Genomic DNA, 21,335 nt, shown 5'->3' with positions numbered 1-21,335 from the left:
GACAGAAGGTGAACCTGACAATAGGACAGACGGTGAATCAGAGAATAGGACAGTCGGGGGGCTGCAGAATCAGCAGGCTCAGTTAGACTGGGATAAAATGGAGACAGATCAGACAGATGGGAATCGAAGGGATGGGAACATCGAATTTCCAGAATATGAAATGCCAGGTAGGGCACATTCTGAGCCAGAAATAGACAGCCCACGTAGTAAATAGCAAAGATCAGAAGCGAAACGAGCACAGGAAACGCGTTTCTTTGCCACATATTCAGGGACAGAATATGCGTCAATACAGTCAATAAACCGGCAGTTAGCAAACGTTCAAAGAGAAGTAGACAGTGAGGAAGCGGAGGAACATTTAGAAAACGTCGAACCTATCGTACACATTCTAAATATGCCCCAACAACAGACACAGAATTATGCGGAGTTACGAGCGCCACGGAAAGGTTCCGTAACAGACGCAACTCTACCTGCAAACAGAAGACATACACAACAGAGAGGGTAGAATGCGGAGTTGTTTGCGCCACGTAACGGTTCATCGACAAACTCAACTAGTCCTCAACACAGACAGCACGGGTTATGGCAGTTATCAAACTTAGAAACGCCACAGCATAGCCCAGTAAACAACGTAACTGACCGAGTAGAAAACAATAGATCGAGAATACACAGTTCAGCAGAAGGCAGTGTTACAGGACAGGTCGCGATCGTGGAGATGTTACAAAAAATGAACGCTAGTATGACGAAACAGAATACACAGATAACAAAACAGTATCAGGAATTCAAACAGGATAATCAGGCTATTAATACACAGATGACAAAACAGTATCAGGAACTGAAACAGGATAATCATGCTATTAAGACACAGATCCCACAGGTTAAAATCCATATAGAAGAAGGGATCGCCAGAATTGATAGTCAGATCACTCAGATAAACAAAGACACGAAAGAATCTAGAGACAGAATTCAGGTACTAACACAAAGTCAGCAGCAATTACGCACTGACGTGGACAAGGTCCAATTGGACATCGTAAACGTTGACAAAAAGGTGGAACGTTTTACAAAAAAAGCCACTCGAACAGCAATACAAATTTCGGAAGAACAATCGATCCCAGGTTCGAGTCTCGGTCAGCGCACACAATTTGAACTGTCCCCATTGATATTTATCAATTTCTGTAAGCAGCTAAAAGTCTGGATTTCATTGTAATTTCATTTGATGATTCAAACGTTGTTCCCCAACGATGATGCCATATATCAGGATGATAATTCAACCATTCACACAGCCAGGACAGGCTGGAGCATTCAAATGTACTTCAGCGTCTTCCCTGGCCAGCACAATCCCCGTACTTGAACATTATCGAACCCTTCTGGGAGGTATTGGAGCAAATTTCCGTCTCCGTCGTCACTAGAGGAGTCAGAAGAGGTTCTCGTCGGAGAGTGGCATAACATTCCACTGGAGACTACACAATCGTTTTATGCCAGTATTCCAAGAAGAAGTGCAGCTGTATTACGAGAAAATGGAGGGGGGGGGGGGAGGAGGAGGGGTCAACGCCTTCTTAATAAATTGTTCCAAAGTGAGTACAGGTGTTCACATTATTTTCCTATCCGCTGTATTTTATAACATCACTTCTCGCTGTGAGGAAATCTTCGAAAGCACCCTTATAGTGACGCGCGGAATTTGTCGACTGAACATGAGCAAATGTCTATCGTTCCGCACCTCAGTCACACCATGCCGACGTAGATTTGCCCCACTTGTAGAGAGTGACTGCACATCGCCCATCCTCTGTTCGGATGCTGTTAAGGCAGTCCAAATTGCCCGAGGCTGGTCGAATTCAGGGGATTTCTTCTGGACGCGAGGCAGCTTCAGGCATTGTGGGGAACAGTTTTTTTTGCAAGCAGTGTTTCCATTCGTCGCTGTTATTGAATTCCATTTTCACGAGAGTGATAAGAGTCGGTTGTCTCGATCTTAGTCTTTTCCGTTCCGAGGAAAGTATGTCATCCAATTATTGGAAAATCAGTGTTATTAGCAATCTTGTGATATTCACGCAGTAGGGCGCTCTTCCGTCTGAAATCAGAAGGTGGAGTGTGGCTCAAGAAACGTTCCCAGTATGTGGGAGTAGGTCACATTCATCCACTAACAATGCTCATGACCTCATTAAGTTGTACTTCTATCTTTAATACGTGTGGACTACCAAGCCAGACAGGCGCGTGGTACTCTGATGCTGAGTACATCAAACAGAGTCCTGATACCCGGAGAGTGTCTGCTGACGATCCGCAACGAGAGCCGCAGAGTTTATGGAGAATGTCATGTCTGGTTTTGAGGTTCGCAGACGTTCGTGTCAAGTGCTGCTTAAAAGAAAGTGTCCTATCTAACATGATCCCAAGATATTTTGGATGCATGTTATGATGAAGTTCATCTGCTTCAAAATAGATATCAAGTGTATTGGACAGATAAAAACATGAAATTTCTGTTTTATTTGAGTTTGATTCCCACCTCCATTTGCGGAAATTTCTATGTTATTTGAGTTTGATTGCAATCTCCATTTACGGAAATAGTGCCTTGAGATGTCTACATCAGAAGTTAGAATTTCTACAGTTGTTTCAAATGTTTTGTGTTAGGTAGCTATTGCCCAGTCGTCTGCATACCCAAATTTTCTGGACTGTGTTAGAGGGATATCAGATATGGAAATTAATAAATAGAGGAGCAAGGTCGCAAAGGTTGCACTGAAAAAATATGATCAGCGGATCAATAAAATAGAACTTAAAAACAAAGATCAGTTTGAAAAGCTTCGAACAGAGTTGATACAATCTAACGAAGAAACGATCGAGACCGATTACACCTGTAGCGAATCAACTGACACGTCAAGCATTAATTCAGTACACGAACACGCACCGTCTAAGAAAGTTCAAGTAGAACCAAGGCTAAACGTAACACTCGCGCAGAAATCGAAACAGAAAACCCCGATTAAAGTAATACATGACATGCCACAGGACCAGGACCAGTATCTAGATAAACGGAACACATACATCCAGCCGATACCAATCGAAAGACAGGCAACTGAACCAGTAAATCCAATGACACAACAGAATAGCAGCACAGATACTATACCGCGAACGACGAGAGTAGAAACACGCGAACAACACTTTTGTTCACCAATGATACGATATGACGCGGATATGAGTCAGGAAATTGAGAACAGGCAGACAGGCAGTAGATTACCAGAGAATAAACACGACACAAGCAGTGGCAGATTATTTGAGTCCATGAATCAGCCACAAACCGGATTTATAAGTAGATATGATACAGACCACTTCCTTACAGTTAGAGAATTTCAACATTTCAAGCAAGAAGGCGGTAGCTTGCATGCACGCACATTCATCGACCAGTTTCAAGTAGTCTTACTAAACCACTGGAGCGTAGCTCGCAAACTTGACTTTATTTGTGCACACATGTCAGGGACAGTAGCAGAGGTGATGCAAAAGATCGCGGCTACCTGTACGTCTCACCTACAGTTCAGAACAGCATTTCCCGAAAGATATTGGTCTAAGGAGGCGAAAAACAAATTTAAATACTAGTTACTTCAGATGACACCATATGAAAACTCAGGAGAAAAAACCGTGGTAAAATTCTTTGATGCAATGGATAAAAAGAATCAATGCCTAGACAAACCATAGAGTAACGGAGAGCTGATACGTCCATGTAGAATGAAATTACCGGTAAATTATCAACAGGCGACAGTAAAAAAATGAAAATACCGAAGAATTCGAAGAGGTTTTAAGGGATCTTGAATTTATGTTTAATGAAGACGAGGTGAAAGAAAAAAGAAAGGAGAGGGAACACCAAAAGGAGAGGACTAGGAACGAATATTCCAATAGTAATAATCGTAATCCTAACACCAATAATTTCAGGCAATTTAACAAACATGGGCAGTGGCCCAATGGAGACAATTGGCATAGAAACGACAACCAGAATAATTGGTACCGAAATAAGAACGGTAATGGACACTCATACAGTGGCGGACATGGGTTTAGGGATCAAAATCCCAACGGTCAAGGGTACTTTGAAAGCGGTCACGATGTTAGAAACAGCAACTGGCGAGACCAGGGCGCGAATAATGACCGAGAATAATGGTCCTCAGAGACTAGAACAACAGAGCAAAGACAAACCAGACGTAGAAGTTAGGCCACCGAATACCGCAAAACGTATAGATGGAACTGAAAAATGCGGAAGAGGTTAGGCCAACTAAGGTCCACCCTATCTTATACTAACCACTAAATAAAAAATAAATTAAGAATCGACAAAATAACACATTAATTACAAGAAAAAGAGACACAATACACACTAACAATCTATTGTAGTATCAAGTACACTACAACATGCACACAAACAATAAGTGGTACATAACAATTAAAAGAATGAAGAAGTTGTAGGACATAATTAGAGTAAAGAAAAGAAATCATATACATACAATAATTTTGGCATTGTCAGAAAATTCTTGCACTATATAAAATCAGAGTTTTTTGTAAATAACAAATATATGTAAACCAAAAATTGTAAATATTTCTACACATCAGAGGGACATCGCCACCAACACCAATCACCAGATGCTCCGATATAGCGACGGAGAGAGTACAGACATGTTGAGAAAGCACTTAGGGCAATAACAACGACATGAAGACCGACGCCACACTGGAAATGCAGGTTGCAACCAGGTTGGACTTCAGGAGGACAATGCGCCGCACGGACATTTCATATGTCACGACACTGCTACACAACGGAAGAGCGTGGGAAGAATCATAATACGACGAGACGACAATGACGGCACAGAAAATTACTAAGACCTACAAACTCATCAAGTAACATCTGGAAAGGCAGTCAGATGCTACAAATCCTATATCACTCCTACACTAAAAGTCACATATTCCTAGCCCAAGAAGAACAGAAGAATGCAAGAAAGAAGAGAATAACAGAAGATGCAAGATGAAGAAGGGCAGAAAACAGCAAGACACGTTTCTCTCCTATCCTACAAAGCAAATTGCTACAAACGTGTTTCCATGAACTTTGAGGTATGGCAACTACTACAACCACCTCTCCAAAAATAAACCTTGAATCGTCAAACAAATACAAGCGAATGGCAAAAAGAATATTAAGTAGTACTAACCAACATTATCGAGAAATAAATTCAGCAAAATGAACAGTATTCTCCCTACCACATCATCAAATTGCTATACCAAACCAGGTGTGAAGTACCAAGACGTCACAGCACAATATTGGGTGACAATCGTCGGTAATCAACTACAATCATCGAACTGCTATACAGTCCCAGGTGTGACAGCAAAGGAGTACCATGACATCACTGTTTATGCAGTAAATCACAGTCATCATCATCGGTTAAAAGTAACCACTCCATGATGACAATGTCAACATGTAAGACCCGGCATCGCATGCTAAAGTGCTTCTCTCATGATTTGTGACACCCATACAAATTAGTCGACGCCTTCCAGTATGTTAGTGGGGACCGTCGAGCACAGAATCTGACGCAGCACAAAACAAAAAAAACTGATAAAATACGAATGTAGAGTTAAGAAAATGATATGTTTGTAAAAATACTTTTCCCTTTAGTAAAAGTTATTACTTTATCATATATCTAAAGCCCATAATGTGATAGAGACCAAAAATATTATGTAAAGAAAATTAATTAGTATAAGTAGATAACCTCAAAATTCTCTGTGAATCCAAGTTAGTTTTCTATATAAAAAAGTTTTAATTTCTGATTAATCATAGGTTAAAAGAGGATAAAATAAAGAAAAAACACTTCTTCACTCTTAAAACAGTGACACAAATAATGCCTAAATAAATAAAACAAAGCCAAACAACAGAGCTTTGCGAACATTCACGTGAAGCTTAACTGACGAAAACATATAACCACACTAAAACATGATACACTGTAAACTAACGAGTTTAGAAAAATTAATATTGGAAAAACAAAGTTTTGGAAATGAAAAACAAACACAGAGACACGTACTGGCAACGACAAAGAACAACAACCTTTGTAAAGTCTATATTTGCCTTACAACAAAACATAAATTGTAGAGTTAAAAAATAGAAACAATAGCTATAAAGAAATCATTAGAAAAAATTGTTAAGAATGGCAGAGAAAAGTTTATTGGAAAATCTAAAAGAACAATTTTTGCCTGACTTTGTCAATGTTTTCCTCGGCATTGACAAACCCCATACAAAAATTTTGTCAGAAGGAGGGAGGTCTGTAAGACGTCGTGGTCTCCTGACCTTCATTGCTTACATATTCCGCATTCACAATCATATTCCGCACATCAAGACACTTCGTTCGAACCCAAACTGAATCAGATAAAGTCAATGTTATATGAATTCATGTAAACGATATGCAAATAACTAGTAAATCGCCAGTGCGGACCGAGATTGAAATACTCGAGGCTGGCGTACACACATACATTCCAGACACGATGGTCGCAGGAGCTTTTAGTTCGGGAGAGCAACTGCATGCCAGGAGGCCGTTCCCAAACTATCTACGTCGGCCAGTAACTGCCCATAGAGCAGACAGCATTTGAACAAGTAAAAGGACGACCCCGTGTTCACCTTAAAAGCAAATTCCGCTACATTGTGTGGGAACGACCAGCCTACACATTCTTTACAAACATAGCATGCAATTTCAGATATTTTCACAGGGAGACAGCAAACGCCAAATGCCGATGCTACAGATTTCTGGATTGGTCACCTTAAATGAAAGGTCAATATCCCGTTTTAGAAGAGCAATGCTGTGTGGCAGACGATATTTCTGACGCTTTGTGCTGAAGGAGTAATGGAGGAGACCGAAAGATGTGCCCCTTCACGTCTGGCATGGAGAGGGGCCGTTCTGTTGTCGCTCTTGGAGCGAGAACAGGTAACGAGAGCGTGTGCGCTCATATGTGTACTCAAAGAGCGAGGAACAAGTCTCTCGTCAGTACTTCACTGGGGGAGCACCTCTGTTGAGAGCGAATCGGAGTGCGACTCTATATTGAGCCCTTGTGATTAAGCATTGTTTACTCTGCTGGCAGCCACACTTATTGTGCGGTGTGAACCGACAGAGTTATAGTTAAACACCTGCCAGCGAATTTTGAGTGGCATTGCGGTGGACTGGTTATCTGACCGGTGTACCATGCCAATAGTTAGACTAGGGGCGAATAGGAGTCCTTGACTTCATCAAGATGTAGGGTGAGTTTGATTGGCAAGGCCAATCCAGATTGAACGAGAATTATCTTATTTGTCAGCAGTGAGCGGTGCAGACAGCAGTCATCACAGCTTACGGTATTGTGCGCGCCAGCTCTTGCGAGCTCCATATTTCCTCCACAACTGTACACTTCATTGCATTTCACATGCGACAGCCTCGACCGTACATTCTAACAGATAATTATTCGAGTTGAGTAGGCACGGCTCTCAGCCATTCTGCCAAGTCAATAACAATCTTAAACTTTGTATAGAAATTTCATTTGCGAATCCTATCTTTAAGAGGTAACTTCACATTCCGAAAAGAACCCGGAAATAACGTGTTCAGTTCATAACTAAGAGTGCCATTGTGATTTCTCAGAATTTTTGCAAAAATATATAATAATTTTCGTTAGTTTCATGTTTTTCTTACACTAACTAGCAGTACTCCAGTACCCAAGTATCCGACTAGTACGTAAGAAATTTTGTGAATCTTTGTGTCATTTCCTTGCAGCGGGTGACTCCAGAAGATATTTATAGCTGAAAGTTTTTCAGGCATTTCTCTTTAGAACGTTAGGAGCGTCTGTGTGACTTCTGCAGTAGTGTGGTGGTGGAAATTGCCTCTTGCAGGAGCCACAGGGTAAAGGGTACATCTCAGATTAATCAGTTGTACAGAATGAAATAACAGTTCCCTGCCACTCACAATGTATATAAAAGTCAAGTAAGAACTAACGCTATCTACATATTATAATCTGAAACTTTCTCCATCTAATGAATGTCCGAGTGCTGAGTGCATTAATCTCATACAATCAGAAAGTAATTCATTCAACTACATAAACGTTAAGTAAGCAGTAACTGTATCTAAACATTATCATCTGAAACTTTCCCCTACTGATGAATGGCCAAGTGCTGAGTGTATTAATCTCATAGCATTCCTTCAGCTCATACAAATATGTTGCTAGCAGTTGGTTGTATAATAGTCTACCAATCTTTTAATGATCAGTCCTGTTGTGGTGGGCTTCACAGCATGCAATTTAATATATTTTGTAAAAACGTCATATAGAACTACCACGTACTTAACCCTGTCTCTAGCTGATGTCAAAGGTCCTGCTACATCTGTTGAGAAAATTTGTAGTGGTTTTGATGGTATTACAACATGCAACTCAGTGCAATAGCATGTGCATGTTGATTCTGCTTTCTGACGTATGAGGCATGTTTTAAGGAGCTGTTGTATTCATCTCCTCACGTGAGGAAAATAGCAGCATAAATTGTATGTGCCACAGTGAACCTGCACTTTATGCATGTACCAAATGATTGCATCATGACATGCACCTGAAATAGAGAGACACAATCTGTTAGATAATGTATCACATCTGTAAAATAGAACAGCATTCTGTATTCTGTAATGTTGCTTTTACTTATCTGTACAAATTTGTGTATGTAGTGTTTTAACTTTACACTGACGCTAATCAGCAGTCTGCAGATCAGCCATCATTCTACCCATAATTAAGCAATATTGGTTGTAATTGCTATCCTTCATGAGTAAAACGTTGTAGTTAGTACACCAGTCTACAAATTCTGTTAAACCTTGTGCTAGTCTTGACAGAGTATTTTCGATGATCTTACCTCTTCCTGAAATGTGAATTCTATTCTTCTAAAAACACAGACCAAGGTGCTAAAATTGCAAGCAGCAATTACCATAGCATTAAAAAATTGGCAGCCTGATGATCAGCAGCAGAGTAGGCATATTAACACTCTGACAATGTGTGGCTCACAAAATTAATAACATAAATAACTTACTTGCCATCTTCTTCATTTACTTGAAACACACAGGATCCTAGGCCAGAAAATGAGGCATCAGCAGTAGGTGAAAATCTTTGATTATATCTGGAAGATGGAAAATATGAAAGGTACTTAAAACATTTAAATTACATCATTTTTTTTCCGTTCACTTGTCCACACAAACCGTGCATTTTTTCTTCACTGGACTTGAAGATACAGGGTACTTATAAACGGTGGAAAAATCGAAATTTTTTATGACTTTATTAAATTCGTTAGTCTTTCCTGATTACATTGATATACACATTGTAGGGTTTCAAATGAAAAATCACCTATATATACCAAATTTTAAATTAATGGTCATGTATGCTGCCACACCCCATTTACTTCTGTTCCAGATATCAGTATTATTTCGAAAAGAACTGTTAACTTCATGTTTCTAGCGATTATACGCATGATACATTGTATATGTTCGTAACAGTGAAGGTTTCTAGTGCCTGTTAATGATTGTCTTTGCTAGTATTTTCTTTTGCTTCGCTGAAGCAGTTTCTTCACATGTTATTGAATGTTTGTTGCCCAAGTGCTAGAAATATTTGTGGAAGCACATTTTCTTTAGTGTGCAATAAATACGAACTATGCCACGTATTAAGATATTCAATAAAAACAAATTCTGTGGTAAGCAGTTCACAAACAAAGAAAGCCACACTGTTGAAAGTAACCATTGTATCAGTTCTTCAGGGAAGAAACTCCCACATATCACGTCTCCTGGTAATTCAAATTTTTGTGCTAACAACCACGCTGTTTTTAGTGGATTTGTTGTTGTTGATGTGGGCCTCTTATCTTCTTGATAAAGAAAGTGGCGAAATGTAAACAATGCGAGAGTGTAGGCTGTCTGGAAATAACTGAACAACAAGGTAGCAGGGAGGGTTTAGCGTCAAAATCAATTGTTATGCGTAGATCCTGCAATAAATCTACCTCGAAAATGACTTCGAACATTGTGCATAATTCATATGATGTGAATTTGAAGTTACTCTATGCAGTGCGTGCCATAGGAAAAGGAAAAAAGGCTGCTCAAACGTTTTATGGTTTGATGGACCTTCCCTGTCCTCCCAGTAGGTTCAGCAAGCACATAAAAATACTTTTAGGTGCCTTGATGGTTGTGTCTAAAGCATCTATGAAACGTGCAGTAGAAGAAACTGTAAACATTAGTGGAACTAGGGACATTCATTGCTGCTGCACTTGGTGGGACATGGCAACGTCAAGGACATCATTTCTTGAATGGTGTTGTAAGTGCTACTTCTCTGGAGAATGGAAAAGTTGTTGATGTTGAGTGCTTATCTAAGTACTGCCACACCTGCCATGGTAACACTGAAGGACATATTGAACATCAGTGTTCTAAGAATTATGATGGTTACAGTGGAGGTATTGAGTGTGATGGAGCTTGGAGCTCCACAAATATTTCAGAGGTCGGTGCCTGTTTATAACGTTAGATATACGAAGTACCTAGGCGGTGGGGACTCTAAAGCTTTCGATAAAATTAATGAGTTCATTATTTATGGTGATACCTTGGTAACAAAAATGGCGTGTTGTGGACATGTGCAAAAAAAGGATAGGTGCTAGTCTCAGGAAGCTACAAAGAGAAGTGAAAAGATGGAAAATCTCTGACGAGGCAGATCGACAGAAACTGAAATAGACCTTCTTCATAGTTATTGTGGACTGGTCATTAGACGAACTGCACCTCTGAATGATGTTACAGTAATGAGAAAAGCTGTATGGGCCACCTACTTTCATAAGTTGTCCACAGATCAGCACCCTGTCCACAGACTTTGCGTATAGGAACAGATTCTTGTTGTGGTTACTAAAAAGCAGAAGAAAGTTGACAAATATAGCATCATAAGCAATCTCTTACTTAGCCTGTTATGAATGAAATAAAACCAATTTTTAGAGACCTGAGTGACCCTGCTTTGCTTAGTAAACGTCTCCATGGGGGCACTCAGAATACAAATGAAAGTTTCTGCCATTGCATTTGGGGAATATTACCCAAGAATGTATTTGCAGGACTAAATAGATTAAAAGTTGGTGTACTAAATGGAAATGCCCTGTGGCTAGGGCCTCCCATTACGTAGACCGTTTCCCTGGTGCAAGTCTTTCGAGTTGACACCACTTCAGAGATTTGCATGTCGATGGGAATGAAATGATGATGATGATAATGATAACACAACACCCAGGCCTCAGCGGAGAAAATCTCTGATCCAGCTGGGAATCGAACCAGAGCCATTAGGTATGACATTCCGTCACGCTGACCACTGAGCTACCAGGGGTGGATGAAAATAAATGTCCTGTGACTAGGGCCTCCTGTCAGGTAGACCATCTGCTGGATGCAAGTCTTCCAATTTGACGCCACTTCAGTGACTTGTGCATCGAAGGGGATGAAATTATGATGTTTAGGACAGCACAACACCCAGTCCCTGAACAGAGAAAATTTCTGACCCAGACAGTAATGGAACCTGGCCCCTTAGGATTGACATTCTGTCGTGCTGACCACTCAGCTACCAGGGGTGGAACGGTGTACTAGATGCAGTGATATGTTTCAATGATGCGGTGATAGGACAGTAGGAAGTACTGAGAAATTTAGGCATAAAATGTGGCTCTAATATAGAAGATCATTTGCTCGCATGTGACAGACGATGGTTGAATGAAGCTGAAAGATTAGCTCTTCAAGTTAACAATGAAGCAAGAAGTGCTAAAACGAATGCCAAGAGGAAGCTGGAAGATGAAGAAATGTTGCATGACGAAGACTGTGCTCCAGAAATGTTCTGAGGCACAGTTTAATTGAACTCACATCTTCATTTGCAATTTCCCATAAGTTGTATTTTTCAGAATTCGGGTATAAATATATCCTAAAGTTTATAAAGCATCACTCTAACTTTTGTCTCTAATTTTCAATAGTCCATACTTATGTAGAAGACCTAAGTTTTATTGGTGAATCAACTAAATTATAGAAAAAATTATATTTTTATTAGGAAAAAATTATAAAAATTAAAATGTAAGATGTGACATTTTTATATCCTTGTAACATACATAATAGGTGAAATTAAATAGGTCTAGTACCTCAGCCATCATATCACGCATATCTGGTAAAAATTTGGTCTCCTTCAAATGTATAACACTGGATTAAATAGTACCTCAATTTGAGGAAGCGTTTTCGAAAAAAATTACATCAATTTCTTTATAGTTTTTCAATAACCATTAGCAGGTTCAGAAACACTCAAAATACTTCTAATGTGTTTAGCAAGTGTGCTGCATTACCTGATATCAACAAAAAATCTGTAAAACAAGCATTATAAACACTGCCTGAAAGAAATAGGTGTTGATTTTTACATAACATTGAGTAGGAAAAGTACCCTGTATCCTTAAAAGAATGTGCTATTTAAAAGCAGATTGAGCTCCAATCCTCATAAAAATGTTAATTAGCCAAAAATGCTTTAAACTAGCGAGATAAGGAAAATCTCTTAAGACAATGGTTTTGTCCAAATTTGGTGTTATTCTCATAGATGAGATTATGTGCCCAAGAAACTTAATTTTGTCACTCACAAATTTCGGCTTTTGTAGATTTTCTGTAACCCCTACATCATAAAATTTGTTTCATGTCTTTTCTAACAAATCTGTATGCTCTTCCCAGATGTGGGTGGCTGTTAACAAATCGCCAACATACACACATCGAAAAAAGTTCTACATCATCCTTGGTTCCCAGAAATCCTGAAGATATAAGTTGACTGTAGATATTGTATCACAGACACAGTCAGAGATGTCACTAAAACCGCCCAAAGACGTAAACAACCATGCATGAGCAGCACCTATTAGACAGAGGTGTTCTGACAGCTGATCTATTCTAGTCATTCCACCAGGAAGGACATACACGACTCATGTTGTTTGTAGTTCAACCGTGCCTAGACAGTCAATACCGCTGTTCGATCGTGTCCACATTGTTAGTTTGTGTCAGGAAGGGCTCTCATCAAGGAAAGTGTCCAGGCGTCTTGGAGTGAACCAAAGTGACGTTGTTCAGTCAAGAAGGAGATACAAAGAGACAGAAACTGTCGATGACATGCCTAGCTCAGGCCGCACAAGTGCTACTACTGCAGTGCATGACTGCTACCTACGGATTATGTCTTGGAGGAATCCTGACAGCAACGCCACCACGTTCAATAATTGTTTTCGTGCCTACACAGGACGTCGTTTTACTACTCAAACGGAGCGCAATAGGCTGCATGATGCGCAACTTCACTCCCGACTTCCATGGCGAGATCCATCTTTGGAACCACGACACCATGCAGCTTAGTACAGATGGCCCCCAATAACATGCCGAATGGATCATTCAGGATTGGCATCATGTTCTCTTCACCGATGAGTGTCGCATATGCCTTCAACCAGACATTCGTTGGAGACGTGTTTGGAGGCTACCCAGTCAGGCTCAACGCCTTAAACACACCGTCCAGCGATTGCAGCAAGGTGGAGGTTCCCTGCTGTTTTGGTGTGCCATAATGTGGGGCCGACGTACGCCACTGGTAGGCATGGAAGGCGCAGTGACAGTAGTACAATACGTGGAGGTCACCCTCAGACTGATAGCGCAACCATATCAGCAGCAAATTGGTGAGGCATTCGTCTTCATGGACGACAATTCGCGCCTCCATCGTGCACATCTTGTGAATGACTTCCTTCACGACAATGACATTGCTCGACTAGAGTGGCCAGCACATTCTCCAGACATGACCCCTACCAAACATGCCTGGGATAGACTGAAAATGGCTTTTTATGGATGATGTGATCCACCAACCACTCTGAGAGATCTATGTCGAATCGCCATTGAGGAGTGGGACAATCAGGACCAACAGTGCTTTGATGAACTTGTGGATAGTGTGCCACAAACAATTCAGTCATGCATCGATGCATGAGAACGTGTTACTGGGTATTAGAGGTACTGTTGTGTATAGTAATCTGGACCACTACCTCTGAAGGTCTCACTGTATGGTGGTACAAAACACGTAATGTGTCGCTTTCATAAGCAATAAAAAGGGCAGAAATGATGTTTATGTTTATCTCTATTCCAGTTTTCTGTACAGATACTGAAACTCTCGGAACTGAGGTGATGCAAATCTATTGGTGTAATTTAACTCTCTCTAAGAGTTCACTCCTTAATACACTATCTAATACAGTAATGAAGATGTCTGAACTCATGTTTAGACCAAATGGTGGTACACAAAAATGGTGACTTCTTCCTCCAAAGATAAAAGTGTATACTTCCTAGATTCCTTAGTGACACTTTCCTGCCAGTACAATCATCACAAATCTATGCTGGTAAAATATTTAGCTACATGGAATTTCTGTAATCGATTGTTCAAGTTTTCATGTTAATTTCTTACAGGAATAGCGATCTTATTAATCGCCCTCACATGTAAACTTAGGAGAATACTTCCATCAGGCTTTTTCATGGGTAACAGTAGACTACAATAAGATGTCATAGCGACTTTATTTTCCATTCAAAAATACGTTTTATACAAGCTATATAACAGATCAGATGGGAGTAGTAAGTGTGTATGTTGAGCACAGTAGTAATATTACTCTGAAATGAAATGAGCATTTGGCATTGTTGGCGGGGAGGCCCCATCCAGGGAAATGGGCCACCAAGTGCAAGTCTTATTTCAGTCGATACCACATTGGGCGACTTGCGCGCCGGTGATGAGGATGAAATGATGGGGAGGACAAAACATCACCCAGTCCCTTAGTGGAGAAAATCTCAAACCTGGCCAGGAATCAAACACGGGCCTGCGAGCATTTTACCACACAGCTAAGCAGGTGAACAATATTACTTTCGATAATTATTGCAAGCAAGTTACAAATATATTGTCACTGCTTGCCTTGTGTTGGTGTTTCTAAGACTTCCACTTGGAGAACCTGAAAGATAACCAAATATCATTGAGTGTGCAAAATTTAGCGTATGATACGTAATTCTCAGTGCTTTCTAACTTATGATGATCTGTCACTGAATTTTATTTCATATTTATTTATATTCACTCTCTGTGTGTTCACATTTTACATCTTAGTGTACTCAGTGTACCCATATACTACTGATATCCAAATAATGCAACATTTTCATGAAAAATTTTTGAATCCACTTCTCACACAAAAAATTCGCTTGCACAATCGAGACAAAAAAGTGCAAAACATTTTCTGTCGAAGGCCTTCCATTCGGTGATCACACTCACTGAGCTGCAAGCCTCTATCTTCCTGAATGTCAGTGCATCATTGAGACATGCCTCTGAGTTAATAAAGAGCTCTTTTAAACAGGGCTGAGACATGCCATTCGATTTTTAGTGAAGGTCTTAAAGCCCACCCTTGAGATGGCAATGAATCGTTCAGAACCGAGGATAGAAAATGTTATGCCAAATGGCTAGCTCTCTCCACACATAACATATGTGACAGTTTGCGAGATAATAGCCACATCCTTCAGTCAACGTGTTCATAAAGAGTTTCACAGATTACAGTAGCCTGTACCTTATTATTTCCTTGGCATTATTTCGTTTATTTGAAGAGACAAGGTGTAAACAATATGTAAATGTCACCTGAGCACTCAAATTAAGAATAAACCCAATATTGTACTTGAAAAACCAAGTGTATTCCCTTAATATTTTGAATGGAGACAAACTGAGCGCCATCTCTGAAGGAAGTTAATAACTGCTTTCTCCTAGTATGTGAACAGTGCAGATAGACCGTGAAGTGAGAGGGAGCAAAATTAGGAATTGTAGTCGTGACAGCTAGAGGCAGCGCCATGTCTGAAGGAAGTTAATAACTGCTTTCTCCTAGTGTGCGAACAGTACAGATAGACTGAAGGAGATGGAGCAAAATTAGGAAGTTGTAGTCTTGATAGGTAGAGGCAGTGCGCTGAGGCGCTTCCTGCTCCAGTCGGTCGAGTAGGAGCTCTTGTAGAAGCAAGAACTACGCTTTTTTGGTCAGCTGAGCACCTTAGAGGATGCAGAAACGTAATTTTACAAACAGATTCTTTTCACTCATCTCGTTTTGTATTACGTTTTTGCCTCTTAAGGCACTTAAGAAACAAGTACTTACATGCTGTTGTTCTATGAATAATTTTTTTATAATTTTTCATTTATTTATTTATCAATAAACTTTGAGTAAAGTATTCTACTTTAAATGATGCAGCTTCAAAAAGCGAAGGAGATTGATCTACCTGACTACCTGAATCTAATCAACCATACTTTTGTCAAAATTGCACACGGTGGTCCAGTGATGGTGATAATGTTACAGTTATTATCCTAATAAACCACATTCATATTACAGGCAAATATGAAGATGTAAATATTTTCATAATCATATACTGAATTTGTATAAAACTGCTAGTGAAGGTGTGGATATGTTCATGTTTAAGACTGATGAAATGGAGCATATTGAAGAGTTGTTTGAGATACTTAACAAGTGTTACAAAGGTACAGCTTTGCCATATAAATATTTTATTGCAAGGATAGCTGAGTTGTTAAATACTAACCACAAACAAAAAGTATGTAACACAAAGAGGAATATTAATTTATGGCAACAGTATTTAGATATCAATCCCATAATTAAGAAACAAAAGGAATTTGATGCATATATGGATTCTCAGTTAAGAGCTCATACAATACGTGTAAAATATGATGGCATAAAAAGTTCGATTTGTTCTTCTATGTTGTGCATCATAACTGAGTCTTTCTTTCCATACATCATTATGTAGGCAAGTGTACCACCCAGTATTTCCTCAACAAAAGTAGCATATAATTTCATTATCATTAATTTGTGAAGCTGCTATATTTTTTCTACATGTTGTATTAATCTCATAAATAATATGGATTCAAATCACTGACTGCTTTCAATTGTCTAATACATTTAAATTCGCGAAATGCGTCATAAGCTTTCAAATAAACATACAGTGGATCTAAGTTATATATTTCTTCCATTTTTTCAAATATAGTGCATGCTACATTATGTGATCATACTATGATGAAACACTGAACTGATTGTTTTTCGATTAATTTGGAACACAATGGATGTAAAATAATACATATCAAACTCCATTGGATTATAATAGCTCATGATATCTAGCTTAAAATAGTTCTGTAGATTGTAGATTATAAGAAGATATCAGACTTTTTGGATTTTATTTTCTCTTTGCTCTAGTTCATCATTAGGTTCACATTTAACAGTTGGTACACGAATTTCTAAATCTTATACACCAATTTTACCTTTATTTGGTAATGTATCTTTTACTTCAATTCCAGCATCATTATAATCAGCCCATCTTAGTATAGCATTTCTACCACTGGAACTCCCTGTAAAAATTGCTGTAATATCACATTGCCAAATTACCTTCTTATAATCTTTGAAAAATCACCTAACATTTCCAGTGGATAGAGTTGTTCATTTTCTTCTTTTCTTATTTTGCCATTGTTTAGTATATTACCTTCAATACATATTTTGTCAGTAATGGATATATTGGTGGTGTCTAGCTATGGTAAACATGCCCAAATAAGAACCTATAACTTCTTTATTATATAATTTTATAAGACATGAATCAGCATGTTACTTAGTCAACAATTTCTTTACAACTCTCTAAAACAAGATAATCTTCTTTTTTCTCTTTTGATGTCACAGAATATATATCTCTGAAGCCAACCTTATCGATGTCAAAACAATCACTAGCACACACCAAAACACCATATGGTAGAGAAACCTGCTCCCATAGATTATATTAAAGTCGATAAAACTGTTGACGAAATAAAAGAACATTTAATTCCAGATAAAACATTATTTCATTTTTTCATGGTTATAAAGTCAAATAGTTTTGTAACATAGTTATCAATCAGGTTTTTTCCATCAAATGTTGGATAATCCATACCAACATCTTCTAGCATTCTAAAGCTCATGTACAACTCAGAATGATTAGGATGCACCTACCAATGTATGTTAATTTCTCTATTTCTGCAGGGAATATTTTCTTATTCACAGGGAATGAATAAAACTCATAGTTTCCAAATTTGTTAAGTTATTTGGAATAAAATTCTAGAATAACTGACACATTAGGAAATCGATTAGATCATCATTATCATTGGTTATACTTATTACTAAATCCTGAATTTTACCCTGAACTGGAATAAATAAAGGATGTTTTGGTTCTTAAATTGCTGATGATCCAAATTCTACATTAGGCATGAATCAAGCAATAACATTATTTTCATAGTGAAAGTGATCAGTGTGCTTTACAAACATTAAAGCTAAATTCAAATTAAGTTAACTAACTCAAATGGAATTATTTTAGGAATAGTATTTTCATTAGCTTCAATAGTTTCTTTAAATCCTAACACACTTCCAATATTATCTTTTATATCCACATGTAACTTAACATTGCTCTCAGTTATTACCCTATTTTAACAATCAGCTACTTTAATGTGTATATTAGGCTTTTTTGCATGAAAAATTTTTACTAAATTTTTCAAGGTATACTGACTGGTAGGAATTAATATTGTTTCATTATCACAATTTAGTTTATTTATTCCTTGATGTGATACTTGGAGTTAAGAAAGTTGTTTAAAATCCAACCAATGCTACACTTTTAAACCAATCTCTTATAGGAACATGTAATCGTGTTTCGAGCACTGAAGAATTGTCACTCAGTTGTATTATTCTACTCAGTTATTGGCAATTACACGAAGAGAGATTGGGATCCAAAAATAAGAACTCCAGACAAGAAGTCGAAAAGTAAACATGGTAAACAATTACCTAATTGTATTAGATTTGCCATTATTCGATCAATTGGATGTGGGAAAACAACAGTAAAGGGCGATAATTATACTTTAGCACTAGCATGGTTAAATTGGGACCCAATTAATAATCTACACATCTATTCAAAAAGTTCAGATAAGTCAAAGTATCAAAACTTTATTAAGTAATATATAGAATTGAGGAGTCAACAGGTGACTCATTAGCATCATTTATTAGTAGGAATGATGAAATTATACCTATCGATGGCAGTAAAGATAATTCATTTGTAGTATTTGATGGTTTTATATTGTAAGAGAGGTAGAAATAAAAGAATTGATTGCTTTTATATAGATCAAATACGTTAAAAGATACCAAAAAAATTATCCAGAAGAATCTCAATTTTTTAAAATACTTTTAGACAAGATGACACAAATCTACATTACATTTATCTTAAAATTGTTGATGGTGACTTAAGATATGATGAATTCAGAAATATGTGCAATGGTTGTTGGAATGATGATTTGGGTTCATAGCTATAAACATGGTAATATGATAAGGCGATAATGCATTAAAAATGATTCAACAAAACAGAGAAGTTGATAAAAGTCGTTCCTTATCATCTACATTATTTAGCAGAAATTTACGATTTTCCAACATTCAAAGAACATCAAAGTCCTCAGTGTGATTATACATTAAGTGAATCAGAAATACAAGAATTCTTAAAGAATTGTGAAGAAGAAATTAAAGATAGAAAAGAGTTAAAAAATGAATAAGAATCAGTGAGTAGTGAAAAAATATATATAAGTGAAAGAAGATACAATTTTTGGATTAAAAGCTGTTCACACATTTAAATATATTGAAAAATTATCAGTATATTTGAAGGTGATAAATTAAAAATTGGACAAAAAATATATGAAGGAACTAATACATTAAGTGAATCAAAAATACAAGAATTCTTAAAGAATTGTGAAGAAGAAATTAAAGATAGAAGAAAGTTAAAAAATGAATAAGAATCAGTGAGTAGTGAAAAAATAAATATAAGTGAAAGAAGATACAATTTTTGGATTAAAAGCTGTTCGCACATTTAAATATATTGAAAAATTATCAGTATATTTGAAGGTGATAAATTAAAAATTGGACAAAAAATATATGAAGGAACTAAGGGATTAATGAATCTTTTAACTAAAAGACAAATTAGTATGGATCATATGGATGAAAAGTTTGATGATGTTGATTACTGAAAAAAATTACTGATGAACATTTCTCAAATGTAAGATGAGAAAATGTAGGTTCAAGTATAGACTGAAGTGTAGATGAGAAACAGGGTAAAGGATTTATTAAAAGATATGATGAAAAACAGTTGAAATTTCTGGATGAATGATATGCAGGACTTAAATGGTCACTTAATGGTTATTCATGGTGAAGATACTGCTGCTAAAAAAAATTATTACTACAAAAAGTTGGCATAACAAATACGTTAACCAGTATATCTAGTGACATTTACATCAACAATCAAATAGGTATACTCTACTTAATTAGATTTCTGAATAATATACCAAATACATTTAGGGAAAGTGAAAAATATGCGAAAGGAATATTAAATACGGTAATTAACAACTAACAATCAGAAATGAATCTACTAAGTTATAATTACTGTGGCCTAGATATCAAATTAGATGAAACATTAGCATTTGGTGATCCAGAAATAAATGTAAAAATAAACCAAATTCATTCAAAACTGAAGCCAATGAGGGGCTGTTGCATATATTGACAATTTTTAAGTGATGCACAGAAAAGAAAATGGGACAGGAAATTGGCAGTAATATTCCAATAGCATTAAGTATACCTGTTGTTATTTTAGCTTACTGAACAACTAACAAAAAGAAAGGAGATAGTGGATTAACAGACCATGGAGTCACTTTTCTACCATTACTATTGGCTGCAGTGAATTTTTTTAACTGCTGCTGGAACATTAGCTGGTGGAGCATTTGTTGCAAATGCTGTCAAAAATAAAATGGAAGATGATAAAGAATTCAAAGAACAACAAGAGATAATTTAGAAATGGGATAAAAAGGTATGGTGTCAAAAAAAAGTTTCTAAATATAATTGAGATGTACCCCAATGCAGTGAGTAGTTTTCATACAGAGAAACTTGCAAAACAGTTACTAGTTAAACACATTCATGATGTATCCATGGTTGATGATTTAACTAACAAACAAAAAAATCTTGAATGTGGAATAATAAATTTAGATACAGCTGATCATGCTGGTACTCAGTGGATTTGCGACTATAAAAATTAAAAAATGTATCTGATTTGTCTGCTGGAATTATTCAACATGTTCAAATGTGTGTTAAATCTTATGGGACTCAACTGCTAAGGTCATCACTCCCTATGCTTACACACTACTTAACCTAAATTATCCTAAGGACAAACACACACACCCATGCCTGAGGGAGGACTCGAACCTCCGCAGGGATCAGCTGCACAGTCTGTGACGGCAGCACACTAGACCCTGTAACCTCCCCCTCACTTATC

The sequence above is a fragment of the Schistocerca cancellata genome, chromosome 3 (genome assembly GCF_023864275.1).
Source record: "Schistocerca cancellata isolate TAMUIC-IGC-003103 chromosome 3, iqSchCanc2.1, whole genome shotgun sequence".
NCBI lineage: Eukaryota > Metazoa > Arthropoda > Insecta > Orthoptera > Acrididae > Schistocerca > Schistocerca cancellata.
This window is presented reverse-complemented; position numbering follows the sequence as displayed.